The following is a 13,009-nucleotide window of genomic DNA, read 5'->3' as shown; positions in this document are numbered from 1 at the left end:
CTCAAGAGGCTGAGGCAGGAGAATCGCTTGAACCGGGGAGGTGGAGGTTGCAGTGAGCCGAGATGGCACCATTGCACTCCAAGCTGGGCAAAAATAGCAAAACTGTCGCAAAAAAAAAAAAGAAAAAAAAAGTTCTTCAACAATGTCATCTTATTGCCTTTGCAGCATTTCACTGAATAAGATGTACCATAACTTACTCAACCAGTTCTCTATTATTAGAAACTTAGGTGTTTCCAAATGTTTGGCATTATAAGAGTGCTGCGTATTCACATTTTATACTTTGCTTTACATTTGCTTATAAATTCCTAACAGTGATATTGCTGCGTCATCGCGCATAAACTTTTTTAAAGTTTTGAAATCAATGTCCATTTTAAAATGAAGTTTAAAAAAGGGATGGGAGGACAGAAGGAATTGCTACTGCTGTTACATGCTTAACACCCAAGCAAACATCTATTGAATCAGCTGAGAAATTCCCACACACAATGTAAAGAGTGAGCATTGTCTGTTAGTCCTCCAACAATTTGTCTTTCACCATTGACCTACATTGAAACCTTCAGCTTAGGAAAAGAATGTAGGAGCCTCTTAATGGAAAGCTAGATTCAGTGGTACTTGGGGTGCTAAAATAGTCTGTGTGTGAGTACTTTCTTCTCTGCAGTTCACTACTGGATCCAGAACCAATCTAAAACCTTCTCACTTTGTCCACTACTGAAATATGATGCTATCTCTGTGCTGGAAGTTGCAGAAGTATTTAAGAGTACCCACGAATAACACAAATGAGAAAATTAACTGAAAAATAAGTTCAATAGGAGGAAACATCCAAGAATAAATGACAGGGTAGTAGCTTTCTCCCTTTGGAACTAATTTTCTTTTTTTTTTTTTTTTTTTTGAGACGGAGTCTCCCTCTGTCACCCAGGCTGGAGTATAGTGGTGCGATCTCGGCTCACTGCAACCTCTGTCTCCTGGGTTCAAGCGATTCTCCCGCCTCAGCCTCCCAAGTAGCCAGGACTACAGGCATGCACTGGGACTACAGGAGTGTGCCACCACACCCCGCTAATTTTTGTATTTTTAGTGAAGATGGGGTTTTGCCATTTTGGCAAGGCTGGTCTCAAACTCCTGACCTCAAATGATCCACCAGCCTCCCACTCTGCCTCCCAGAGTGCTGGGATTTCAGGTGAGAGCCACCATGCCCGGCCCAGAACTAATCATTAATTGGTATAGCTTATGCCCTGACAAAGCCTTAGACTTGGGAATCCTGGACAAACTTCAGTTATGTCACTCTATTACTCAGATACCTTGAGCCACCTAAGGGCTTCTGGTCAATCCAAACCCTCTTGCCTAGCACTCAGTATTCTGGTTTCCCCTGACCTCTCTGCATCTGACTGCCCCAGCATGAAGACTTCCATTCCATCCAAACTGACCTATTTCCTTTATGCCAAACAAGTAGCATATATTCTGGAAAAATCTTTGGACTTGGAGATAGACAATGTGGATTTGAACCCTGGGTCTGCCATTGCTTTATTAGGACCCTGGGGAAAATACTGAATCTTGCTGAGCTTTGGTTTCCTCATTTGTAAAATAGGGATAACGAAGCCTAATTTGTTGTACTATTATGTATATGTTAAACTGGACAACAGAATGTAAAAGAAGCTAGCTCAATGTTGGATATATACTGAGTGTTTGATAGGTAACACAAAGGTCTTGTTTGTCTGGCCTCTGAGCCTTTGCTCCAAACTGTTCTCTTTCTGGAAAAGTCTTCTTTTATCTGAATCCTGCCCATCCATCAAAGCAAGTATGTTTTATCCCTCTTGAAAGCCTTCCCACACCAGTCCTAAGCACTCCCTGGCTATTCTGTTGATTTGGCATTGGTCAGTACTACCTAGTATTGGTTATACTTTTTACAGTGTATTTTTCTTCTCCAAGTGACCTGTCAAGGAGCCAAACTTTCTACTATCTATTTCTTTTCTTTTTTTTTTTTTTAAAGACGGATTCTCGCACTGTCGCCCAGGCTGGAGTGCAATGGCAGATCTTGGCTGACTACAACCTCCAGCTCCCAGATTCAAATGATTCCCTGCCTCAGCCTCCCAAGTAGCTGGGACGACAGGCGCCTGCCACCATGACCGGCTAATTTTTTGTATTATTAGTAGAGATGGGGTTTCACTATGTTGGCCAGGCTGGTCTCAAACTCCTGACCTCGTGATCCACCCACCTCAGCCTCCCAAAGTGCTAGGATTACAGGCGTGAACCACCATGCCCGGCTAACTATCTACTATCTACTATTTCTTCCCCCAACCCCACTTTTCCACCTCCGTATCAAGAGTGTTTCCCACATAGTAAATGCTAAGTATTTATGTATTTATTTATTTTTGAGACAGAGTCTCACTCTGTTGCTCAGGCTTGAGTGTAGTGGTGTGATCTCAGCTCACTGCAATCCACCTCCCAGATTCAAGGGATTCTCTTGCCTCAGGCTCCCAAGTAGCTGAGATTACAGGAGCACACCATCACACCTGGCTTGTTTTTGTATTTTTAGTAGAGACAGGGTTTCACTATGTTGGCCAGGCTAGTCTCAGACTCCTGACCTCAAGTGATCTGCCTGCCTCGGCCTCCCAAATTGCTGGGATTACTGGCGTGAGCCACTGTGCCTGGCCCTAAGTATTTATGCTGACCCTTTTCACTTTCCCTGTGCTTCATGACCCACCTGTGTCAGTAGGTCCATAAGGCTTGCATCAGTCCTTCTAAATGGACTCTCTCCTGAGGCAGTTTTCAGAGAGCCCTGATATGAGTTTGTCCCAACAATAATTAAAATGAATGCACAGCACCTCCCAGCTTACAACAGTAGCCTGTAAAGTTAACAGAAAGGATATTATTACTCTCTTCATCCCTATTTCTCAAAGACTAAGAAAGGTCAAGTGATTTGTCCAAGGACACAAAGCTAATGTACAGAAAAACTGGAAACTGAACTCAGATCTACTGCTTGAAAAGTTCATGCTCATGGCCTCACATCATAAAACCTCCTTCTGTATTTAACTGTTCATGACATTTGTTAGTCTCTAAAGTAGTATTATGGTTGAATTTGAGGTCCTTGCCTAAGAAAAAAATGCCAGTGTTCTTGGGTATAGTAACCACCTAAAGAAACCTCTTCAGTGTTTTTGGAGGCATGAAAGGAACAAAAACAATATGCCAGTTCTTGGGGAAATGCTCCAGGTGAGAAACTTGTGTAAATTATTTTCTTGGGGCCCAGAATGACACCTAGGCATTTGGTAAGAAGGTGCCCTTTCCCCTACACCTTAATTAATTGTGACTCAGAGCAGATCTCTTAGAAATGTTTCCCCTACTACACTTATTATCTCTTTGGTGACCTTCTGTCCCTATCCCTTAAGGCTCAGGGACTTCTCCTCCAAGCCGTGGCTCTGGCACCCCAGGAGGTGTCCCCCTGTGGCCACCATGAACTTGACTTCCTCCAGCAAAGGGCACAACTTTCACCACAGCTCAAGGGCATCTTGGAGTACAGCTGTACACGATCCAAAAGAATCACAGGTGATTCTGATTAGAAGAGATTTTGTAGGACATCCTATCACTACCCCATTCTCTAGCACACCCGCATACCTCCCAGCTACACATTTCATCCTGACAGCTCAGCAGACATTCTTTAGACTTAGGGAAGGTGTGAATCCACAGATAGTTCACCTGCAATCCAAGGCAGAACCATGTCTCTCAGCTTCCTCGGTCACTGAGTAAGCAACACCCTTTTTGTACAGAGTATAGCTCTACCCTTTGTCTCATTAAAAACTCTTAGAAGCCAGCCTGGCGTGGTGGTTCAGGCTGCAATCCCAGCACTTTTTTGGAGGCCAGCGTGGGAGGGAATGCATGAGGCCAGGAGTTGAAGGCCAGCCTGGGCAATATGGCAAGACCCTATCTCTAAAAAAAAATTATTTTCTTTTCTTTACTTTGTGTGTGTGTTTCATTTTTTGTTTTTGTTTTTGTTTTGAGGCAGGGTCTCGCTCTGTCACCCAAGCTGAAGTACAGTGGCATGATCACAGTTCTCTGTAATCTCAACCTCCTAGGCTAAAGCAATCCTCCCACCTTAGCTTCCTGAGTAGCTGGGACTACAGGCATGGGCCATCATACCTAGCTAATTTTTTATTTTTTTAGTGATGAGACCTTGCTATGTTGCCCAGGCTAGTCTTGAACCCCTGGGCTCAAGCAATCCTCCTGCCTTGCCCCACCAAAGAAGTGCTGGGATTACAGGCTGAGCCACCATACCAGGCCAAAAGTGTCTTAAAAACAAACAACTCTTGGAAGCCAAATGAATCCTGACTTAACTGTTACTGTAGATTCTGTTGATAACAGTTGCTTAAACTCAACTCTGTCCCCACCATCCCACACTTGGATGCTAAGATCAAAGTTGCCTAGTTGCTTCCAGATTTGTTCAATATGCATTTATTGAACACTACTTCCTAAGTAACTTGCCAGGCACTTGAGTAAAAGGGTGAGGTACAGAATCTTCTCAATTTTTCTCATCCCAATTTCCACAGAAAGTCCTACTTTCTCACAACCAATAAGCCTCATATCAACAGCAAACTCCAAGTTGCACAGAGACTATCACATTTGCAATCTTCTTGTTTTTCTGAAACAGGCATTGGCATAAACAGTAACAGCAATGACTTAGGCCATGCTCTTGCCTATAATCCTAGCACTTTGGGAGGCCAGGGCAGGAGGATTGCTTGAGCTCAGGAGTTTGGGACAAGCCTGGGCAACATAGTGAGACCCCCATCTCTATTTAAAACAATAAAAATAAAAAACAAAAAAACTTATTTATACTCTATTCTGGGCCAAAAATGGGAGTTTGAACTCAATTCATATACTATTTTTGTAGATTGTTACATGTAACCCTAGGTATCATATTTACCAGGTGTCTATTTCCCCATCTTTTTTTTTGAGACAGGGTTTGTCACCCAGGTTGGAGTGCAGTGGTGCAATCTCAGCTCACTGCAATATCTGCCTCCTGGACTTCAGCGATCCTCTCACCTCAGCCTCCCGAATAACTGAGACTACAGTTATGAACCACCACACCCAGCTAATTTTGTATTTTTTTGTAGAGATGAGGTGTCACCATGTTGCCCAGGCTGGTTTCAAACTCCTAGGCTCAAGCAATCTGCCCATTTCAGCCTCCTAAAGTGCTAGGATGACAGGCATGAGCCACCTCACCCAGCCTCCCCACCTCATTTGGTGAAATCCCCTCTCTCTCTCTCACTATGCTATTCCTATTAATTTTCCCACACTCTCCATTCTGTCTCAAACACTAAGAGTTCAAACATCTCTTCTCCAGTGATCTTAACCTTGGGACTTAGAATTTTCCCCTGTTTCTTAACAGTACCTCTCTTCCCTGGCTGTTCTTTAGCATAACATCAACTCGGTCAAATGAAATAAACAAACATTTACAGAGTGAAGGGGAGGGAAAGACGGGAAGGGGACAGCTGTGATTACTGACCCATCCTGCCCCAGCTCTCCCTCACTAGGAGTGGTTTTGGGTACAAACTCAGAATGGCAGTTAAGAAGAAAAAGGCCTTGTTTCTTATGCTTTCCTAAAGACCAGCAAGGAACAACTGGAATTTGAAATGTAAAAAAAATACCATTTACAATAGCACCAACAAAAATCAAAACAAAACAAAAACCACTTAGGCCCAAATCTAACAAAATAAATACAGGATCTATATGAGAAAAACTACTGGTGAAGAAAATCAGAGATCTAAATAAATGGAGAGAGAGTCCATGTTACAAGATCAATATACAAAAGCCAGTTGCTGTCATATACTAAATACCAGCAATGAACAATTGGGATTTGAATTTTATTTTATTTTATTTTATTTATTATTATTATTATTTTGAGACAGGGTCTTGCTCTGTCACCCAGGCTGGAGTGCAGTGGCATGATCATAGCTCACTGCAGGCCCCACCTCCTGAGCTCAAACAATCCTCACCTCAGCCTCACAAGTAACTAGGACTACAGGTGCATGCCACCATGCCTGGCTTGTTGGAAAAAAAAATTATTATTTTTTTTTATAGAGATGGGGTCTTGTTATGTTGCCCGGGCTGGTCTTGAACGCCTGAGCTCAAGGGATTCCTCCTGTTTTGGCCTCCCAAAGTGGAATTACAGGTGTGAGCCACTGTGCCTGGCTAGGATTTGAAATTTAAAAAAAAGAGATAACATTTATAAGCCTTATTTCTTGGAGTCACGTGGTTCAAGTGAAACGCGGTTTCAGCTTGACTGTGCCTTTTAACCAGAAATCCTGGGGTTGTTGAGACCTTTCCATGGAGTAGCCCAGACCTCATCTTCAATTTTGAGTCAAAATGGATTTTTGAGCGGTTCTAATAGTCACTGGATTCCTCTGAGGTACTATTTGTTGACATTTTTTTTCTCCAAGCCTCTCTCATTTAGGCAGCCAAATTTTCCTCAGAGACTTCCATTCCTCATTTTCAAACCTTCCTGCCTCTTTTGCTTCCAGCTGGTTCCTGAACTTCGGTCTGACATTTCCAATGGTACCTCCAGCCTACAGCAAGTGTCCTGCCTTTGTGGCCTGTTTCCCGGCCATTGTCTGGCTTCTCTGTTCTTCATTCCCCTTTATCTCTACTCCTTCCCTCCTCCTCCCCAGTGCACGGGTCAGGCATTCAAGGGTGGACGTATCATGGACAACTCTGATTTGAGTTGCTTTCTCTGAAACAAATATTTGCATATGTGACCCTCCCCTGCCGCCATTTACCATATGGCTTTTCCTCCATTCCAGCCAGAGGAACTCTCAAATTCATATATATTTTTGGAAATGAAGTTTTCCCCAGATGGTCTCTCCAAAGCACCAAAGCAAGGTCAGAGTCTGTGCATTCCTTCAAAGGTTCTGGGCAGGGGTTAGAACTGCTCGTGTTTTCTTACCCCATCAGCAGTTATTTTGTCAGTGCACCTGATAATGGGACAAAACCCGAGTCTTTCTTAGCTAAAAACACACCAGAGTTTGAGGGAGATGTTGAACCATAAACTGGTGTCCCCAGGGAAAGGAGAGAAACCTGCTCAGTTGCTCAAATAATTTCAAACCAAAGCCCCTAAGGATATTTCCACAGGGAGAGAAAAAGAGTATGAATATTAGAAAGATGATGAGCCAGGTGTGCTGAAAAGTTTTCTTAGTCATTCTTAGCCCTAGAAGGGGATGGGGGCAGCCCCACATCTCTACTGGGAAACATACTTCCCCTTTTAAATCAGGAAAGAAAAAAACAACAACATAGCCCCAAATAGAGAATGTTTTCTTTTGTAACGGGAAGCAAACATTGCTGATGGCTTTAACAGCTGTCTGCCAACGTGGCCTGAGCAGCAGGCAAGCTCAAACATTTTCTGAGATCAACACATGTACAGCCGTACAGTATATTAGGTCAAATTATAAATCCAGGAATAAAAGAACAAATAAACAAGTTCTGGCTTTCTCTAGGCTTCTGCATCCAACACCAGCTAAATTAGCCTCTGAAGCAGAGGAATCTGGATTCCAAGAAGGCAGTTCTCCCAAAAGTTCAAGTGAAACCTCCCTCTGGTAGGAAAAGAAGGTGCCGTTGTAGATTAACTTGCTGATGACTGACTAGGTCTGGGCTGCTGGGCCCAGCCTAGCCAAGGCTTCCCTGTGTCTTAGCCCAGCAGACTCTGAGGATGTGCGGCAGGTTAACGTTAGGCCTGCCGTTGACTTGATCTTTGACCCCAGTAAATCATTTAATATGCCATGTGCCTTTGTCCATATGTTAATGTTTTGTGTAATTCGGATGAGAATTCCAGCAAGTCTGGGTGTGCCACCCATTAGGACTAAAGCTTTTCCTTTGGAGCTTCTAGGAGGAACCTTCTGGACAGCTACATTGCATAAAGCTGAAGTACCTCGATGAACCTAATTGAAATGCCTGCAGATGGTGAGACCAGCCTTGCCTGAACTGTGACTGAGAGGTAAAAGAATGAATTTTTTCCTTTGTTATCAAAACTGACACAAAACTTTTAGTTTTGCCTTAGGGCAAGAAACCCACCAGAATGTAACAGGCAGGAGAATACTGGCTTCCACCACTCTACTAGTTATGTGACCTTGAACAAGTCACGTTGGCTAAGCTTCCACAGATGTTAGTGGGTCATGAAATCAATGAAATAGATTGGAACTAAAAAAAAATTTTTTTTTGAGATGGAGTCTTGCTCTGTTGCCCAGGCTGGAGTGCAGCGGCTCAATCTTGGCTCACTGCAACCTCCACCTCCCGGGCTCAAGCAATTCTCCTGCCTCAGCCTTCCGGAAGCTGGGATTACAGACTCCTGCCACCAAGCCCGGCTAATTTTTGTATTTTTAGTAGAGACAGGGTTTCACCACGTTGGCCAGGCTGGTATCGAACTCCTGACCTTAGGTAATCTGCCCTCCTCGGCCTCCCAGAGTGCTGGGATTACAGGTGTGAGCCACGGCACCTGGCTCTAAAAAATGTTTGAATAAAATAAATTGAGTAGAATAGAAAATACCAGGGCTTAGTCCCCAGTAAGGGGAAGTACACGTGTGTATGTATGATTCCTGGGGTCATAATGAACAATAAACATTCTACTATAGGTAACTAACAAAAAGTTTTCAAGCCAGTGGCTTAGCCCAGTGGTCCCCAACCTTTTTGGCACCAGGAACAGGTTTCATGGAAGACAGTTTTTCCATGGATGGGGCGGAGGAGCTGGTTTTGGGATTAAACTGTTCCGCCTCAGATCATTAGTCAGATCCTCATAAAGAGTGGGCAACCTAGATCCCTCACATGCACAGTTCACAACGGAGATCGCATTCCTATGAGAATCTAATGCTGCCACTGATCTGATGGGAGGTACAGCTCAGGCAGTAATGCCTGCTGTTCACCTCCTGCTGTGCAGCCAGGTTCCTAACAGGCCACGGACTGGTACCAGTCCATGGCCTAGGGGGTTTGGAACCCCTGGCTGAGACCATAAAGCTTCAATCTCCTAGTCTATTTGTTGGAAATAATTCATTTTATATGCATACATAGATATACATACCTATACAAATACACATACATCTAATGAGCACCTACTCTGTGTCAGGCACAGTGAGGGGTGTGTGAGGTATACAGGCATGACAAGGCCCTGTCCCCATGGAGCACTGGGTAGTCAGGGAGCCTATCATAAAATACTGGCATAATGATTTCACTACTATTGTGATTAGGGCCACAAAGATACTTACAAAGGGAGAAGAGAGTATGTTGCAGGGTTCCTGACCTGGGCTGCAAGACCAGGGCCAGCCTTACTGAGGAAGGGACATAGAAGGAGGCAGAGAATGATGCAGGCAAAGAACTGGGGGCATCCCAGGCTGAAGCACCAGCAAGTCTGAGCAGACCCTGAAGAAGGAGTAATCTGTGCTGGGCCTGCCCCAAAGGCTTCTGTGAGGATGACCAAGGGAGGTGACAGCCAGCGGAAACACAGTTTCTGCAAACTGTAGAGTGTTATTCAAATGTGACCTATTATTTAAAACAATGAATATAAACATGCCTTCAAGGTGAGTTTAGCCGGTGCGGTGGCTCACGCCTGTAATCCCAGCACTTGGGGAGGCCGAGGAGGGTGTATCACCTGAAGTCAGGAGTTCGAGACCAGCCTGGCCAACATGGTGAAACCCCATCTCTACTAAAAATACAAAAAAAAATCAGCCGGGCGTGGGGGTGGGCACCTGTAGTTCTGGCTACTCCGGAGGCTGAGGTAGGAGAATCACTTGAACCTGGGAGGCGGAGGTTGCAGTGAGCCGAGATCGCACCACTGCACTCCAGCCTGAGTGACAGAGTGAGATTGTCTCAAAAAAAAAAAAAAAAAAAAAAAAAAAAAAAAAAAAAAAAAGGGTGAGTTTGAGCATCCTTTCAATGACTCTTTGCCGGATTCTGTTCTAGGTTCTGGGAATACAGCAGTCAGTAAGACAGACCCTCTGTCCTCCATAAACACAGAGAATGGTGACTTCAGACAGCAGTAAATGCTATGGTGAAATACAAAATTTGGCAGAGGAATAGAGAATAATTGAGGCAGGGAAGGTTCTAGACAGGAAGGCAGGGCTCTCTGAGGGGGTGAAAACCAGATCTGAATAAACTACCTGTCACCCTCTAACAACGTGACCTTGGATACATCACCTAACCTTTCAAGACTCTGTTTCCTCATCTCACGGGACTCATCTGAGAATTAAATGAGATAAGAAATGGAAGTCCTCCAAATACAGGTTAGCGTGAATAATGTTAAACAGTGAATATTTAATAAATGCTAAATAATCGAGTGCTTTAATCAAGAATGAAAGTCAGAAATTTTTTTTAACAGTCCGGGTGCAGTGGCTCATGCTTGTAATCCCAGCACTTTGGGAGACCGAGGCAGGTGGATCACTTGAGGTCAGGAGTTTGAGACCAGTCTGGCCAACATGGTGAAAACCCATCTCTACTAAAAATACAAAAAAGTTAGTGGGGTGTGGTGGTACATACCTGTAATCCTAGACACTCAGGAGGCTGTGGTGGGAGGATTGCTTGAATCTGGGAGGTGGAGGTTGCAATGAGCCGAGATGGTGCCTCTGCAACCTCTGCCTCCCGGGTTCAAGCTATTCTCCTGCCTCAGCCTCCCAAGTAGCTGGGATTACAGGCACATGCCACCACACCCAACTAATTTTTGTATTTTTAGTAGAGACGCCTTCCACATGTTGGCCAGGATGGTCTTGAACTCCTGACCTCAAGTGATCCACTTGCCTCGGCCTCCCAAAGTGTTGGGATTACAGGCAAGAGCCACTGCGTCCCACCAAAAAAAGGTTTTTATTAAAAAAAAATAATAGAGTGCTACTAATCTATCATTTAAGATATTAGGAATATGTTTAGAAAGATGTAGAATGGGCCGGGCGCAGTGGCTCACGCCTGTAATCCCAGCACTTTGGGATATGCATACATAGATTTACATACATATACAAAGGAGGCTGAGGCAGGGGATCACCTGAGGTCGGGAGTTCGAGACCAGCCTGACCAACATGGAGAAACCCCGTCTCTACTAAAAATACAAAAATTGGCAGGGCGTGGTGGCGCATGCCTGTAATCCCAGCTACTCGGGAGGCTGAGGCAGGAGAATTGCTTGAACTCGGAAGGCAGAGGTTGAGGTGAGCCGAGATGGTGCCATTGCACTCCAGCCTGGGCAATAAGAGTGAAACTCCATCTCAAAAAAAAAAAAAAAAGAGAGAGAGAAAGATGTAGAATGACAAGAAGGAGAAATTAGGGCTTCTATTTTCAGACAGGCTGGACAAATCCTGCAAAATGAGTCATTATTGAACTTTGTGTCAGTTGAGTCCTCTGGGCAGCAGATGCAGAGACAAAATAAGATTTTGGTGGTTGGGGGCAGTAACCCCTGTGAAAGATAAATGAGGAATGAAGCAGAATTGGGTAGGAAAAGCCTCAAACCATGATGTAGCATGTATCAGAATTTCCTTCCTTGTAAAGGCTGAATAGTATTCCATTGTATGAATATATCCCATTTATTTATCTATTCATCCATCGATGGACACGTGGGTCACTCTCACCTTGTGGCTATTGTAGATGATGCTGCTATGGTCATGGGTGTACATTTGTACACCCTGCTGCTTGTTACCCTGCTTCCAATTTGTTTGTGTATATACCCAGAAGTGGAATTGCTAGGTCACATGGTACCCATATGGCTATTTTTTATTTTTTGAGGAATAAATAAATAAGATACTATTTTCCATAGCATCTAATATATACCATGTTAAATTCCCACCAACAGTGCACAAGGGCTCCAATTCCTCCACATGCTCACCAACACTTGTTATTTTCTGAGTGTATTAGTTCCTTCTCACGCTGCTATAAAGAACTGCCCAAGACTGGGTAATTTATTAAGGAAAGAGGTTTAATTGACTTACAGTTCTGCAGGGCTGGGGAAGCCTCAGGAAACTTACAATCATGGTGAAAGGGGAAGCAAATATGTCCTTCACATGGCAGCAGGAAGTAGAAGTCCTGAGCAAAGGGGTAAAGTCCCTTATATTAATAAAACCATCAGCCGGGTGTGGTGGCTCACGCTTGTAATCCCAGCACTTTGGGAGGCCGGGGCGGGCGGATCACGAGGTCAGGTGATCGAGACCATTCTGGCTAACACAGTGAAACCCCGTCTCTACCAAAAATACAAAAAAAAAAAAAAATTAGCCGGGCGTAATGGCGGGCGCCTGTAGTCCCAGCTACTCAGGAGGCTGAAGCAGGAGAATGGCATGAATCCGGAAGGCAGAGCTTGCAGTGAGCCGAGATCACACCGCTGCACTCCAGTCTGGGCGACAGAGCGAGACTCCGTCTCAAAAAAAACAAAAAACAACAACAAAAAAAAACCATCAGATCTCGTGAGAACTCACTCACTATCACGAGAACAGCATGGGAGTAACCGCCCCCATGATTCAATTACCTCCCACCGGGTCCCTCCCATGGAGATTATGTGAACTACAATTCAAGATTAAATTTGGATGGGGACATAGTCAAACCGTATCACTGAGTTGTTTGTTTGCTTGTTTGTTTGTTAAATAGTAACCACTCTAGCCAGGCTGGCGTGCAATTGCACAATCATAGCTCACTGGGCTCAAGCAATCCACCCGTCTCAGCTTCCCAAGTAGCTGGCACTATAGACATGTGCCTCCAGCCTCCGCTAATATATTCTTTGTAGACATGGGGTCTTGGTATGTTGCCCAGGCTGGTCTCAAACTTCTGGTCTCGTCCTTGTGCCTTGGCCTTTCAAGATATTAAGATTACAGGTGTGGGCCGGGCGCGGTGGCTCACGCTTGTAATCCCAGCACTTTGGGAGGCCGAGGCGGGCGGATCACGAGGTCAGGAGATCGAGACCACGGTGAAACCCCGTCTCTACCAAAAATACAAAAAATTAGCCGGGCGTGGTGGCGGGCGCCTGTAGTCCCAGCTACTCGGAGAGGCTGAGGCAGGAGAATGGCGTGAACCCGGGAGGCAG

The 13,009-nt window shown here is 44.6% G+C and overlaps 1 long non-coding RNA gene across 1 annotated transcript in view; it reads right to left on the bottom strand.

The window, feature by feature from the left end:
* LOC131382940 (uncharacterized) overlaps nucleotides 1–12,350 on the bottom strand; it is a 28,752-nt gene extending 16,402 nt beyond the window's left edge. Inside the window, exon 1 of the long non-coding RNA XR_009212568.1 lies at nucleotides 11,928–12,350. This is a non-coding gene — a long non-coding RNA (uncharacterized LOC131382940). The remainder of the gene's footprint in view (nucleotides 1–11,927) is intronic.
* Nucleotides 12,351–13,009: the final 659 nt, after the last annotated feature.

Source organism: Hylobates moloch, unplaced genomic scaffold, assembly GCF_009828535.3.
Source record: "Hylobates moloch isolate HMO894 unplaced genomic scaffold, HMol_V3 SCAFFOLD_3, whole genome shotgun sequence".
NCBI lineage: Eukaryota > Metazoa > Chordata > Mammalia > Primates > Hylobatidae > Hylobates > Hylobates moloch.
Note: the sequence above shows the minus strand (reverse complement) of the source record. Positions and strands in the feature narration are given on the sequence as shown.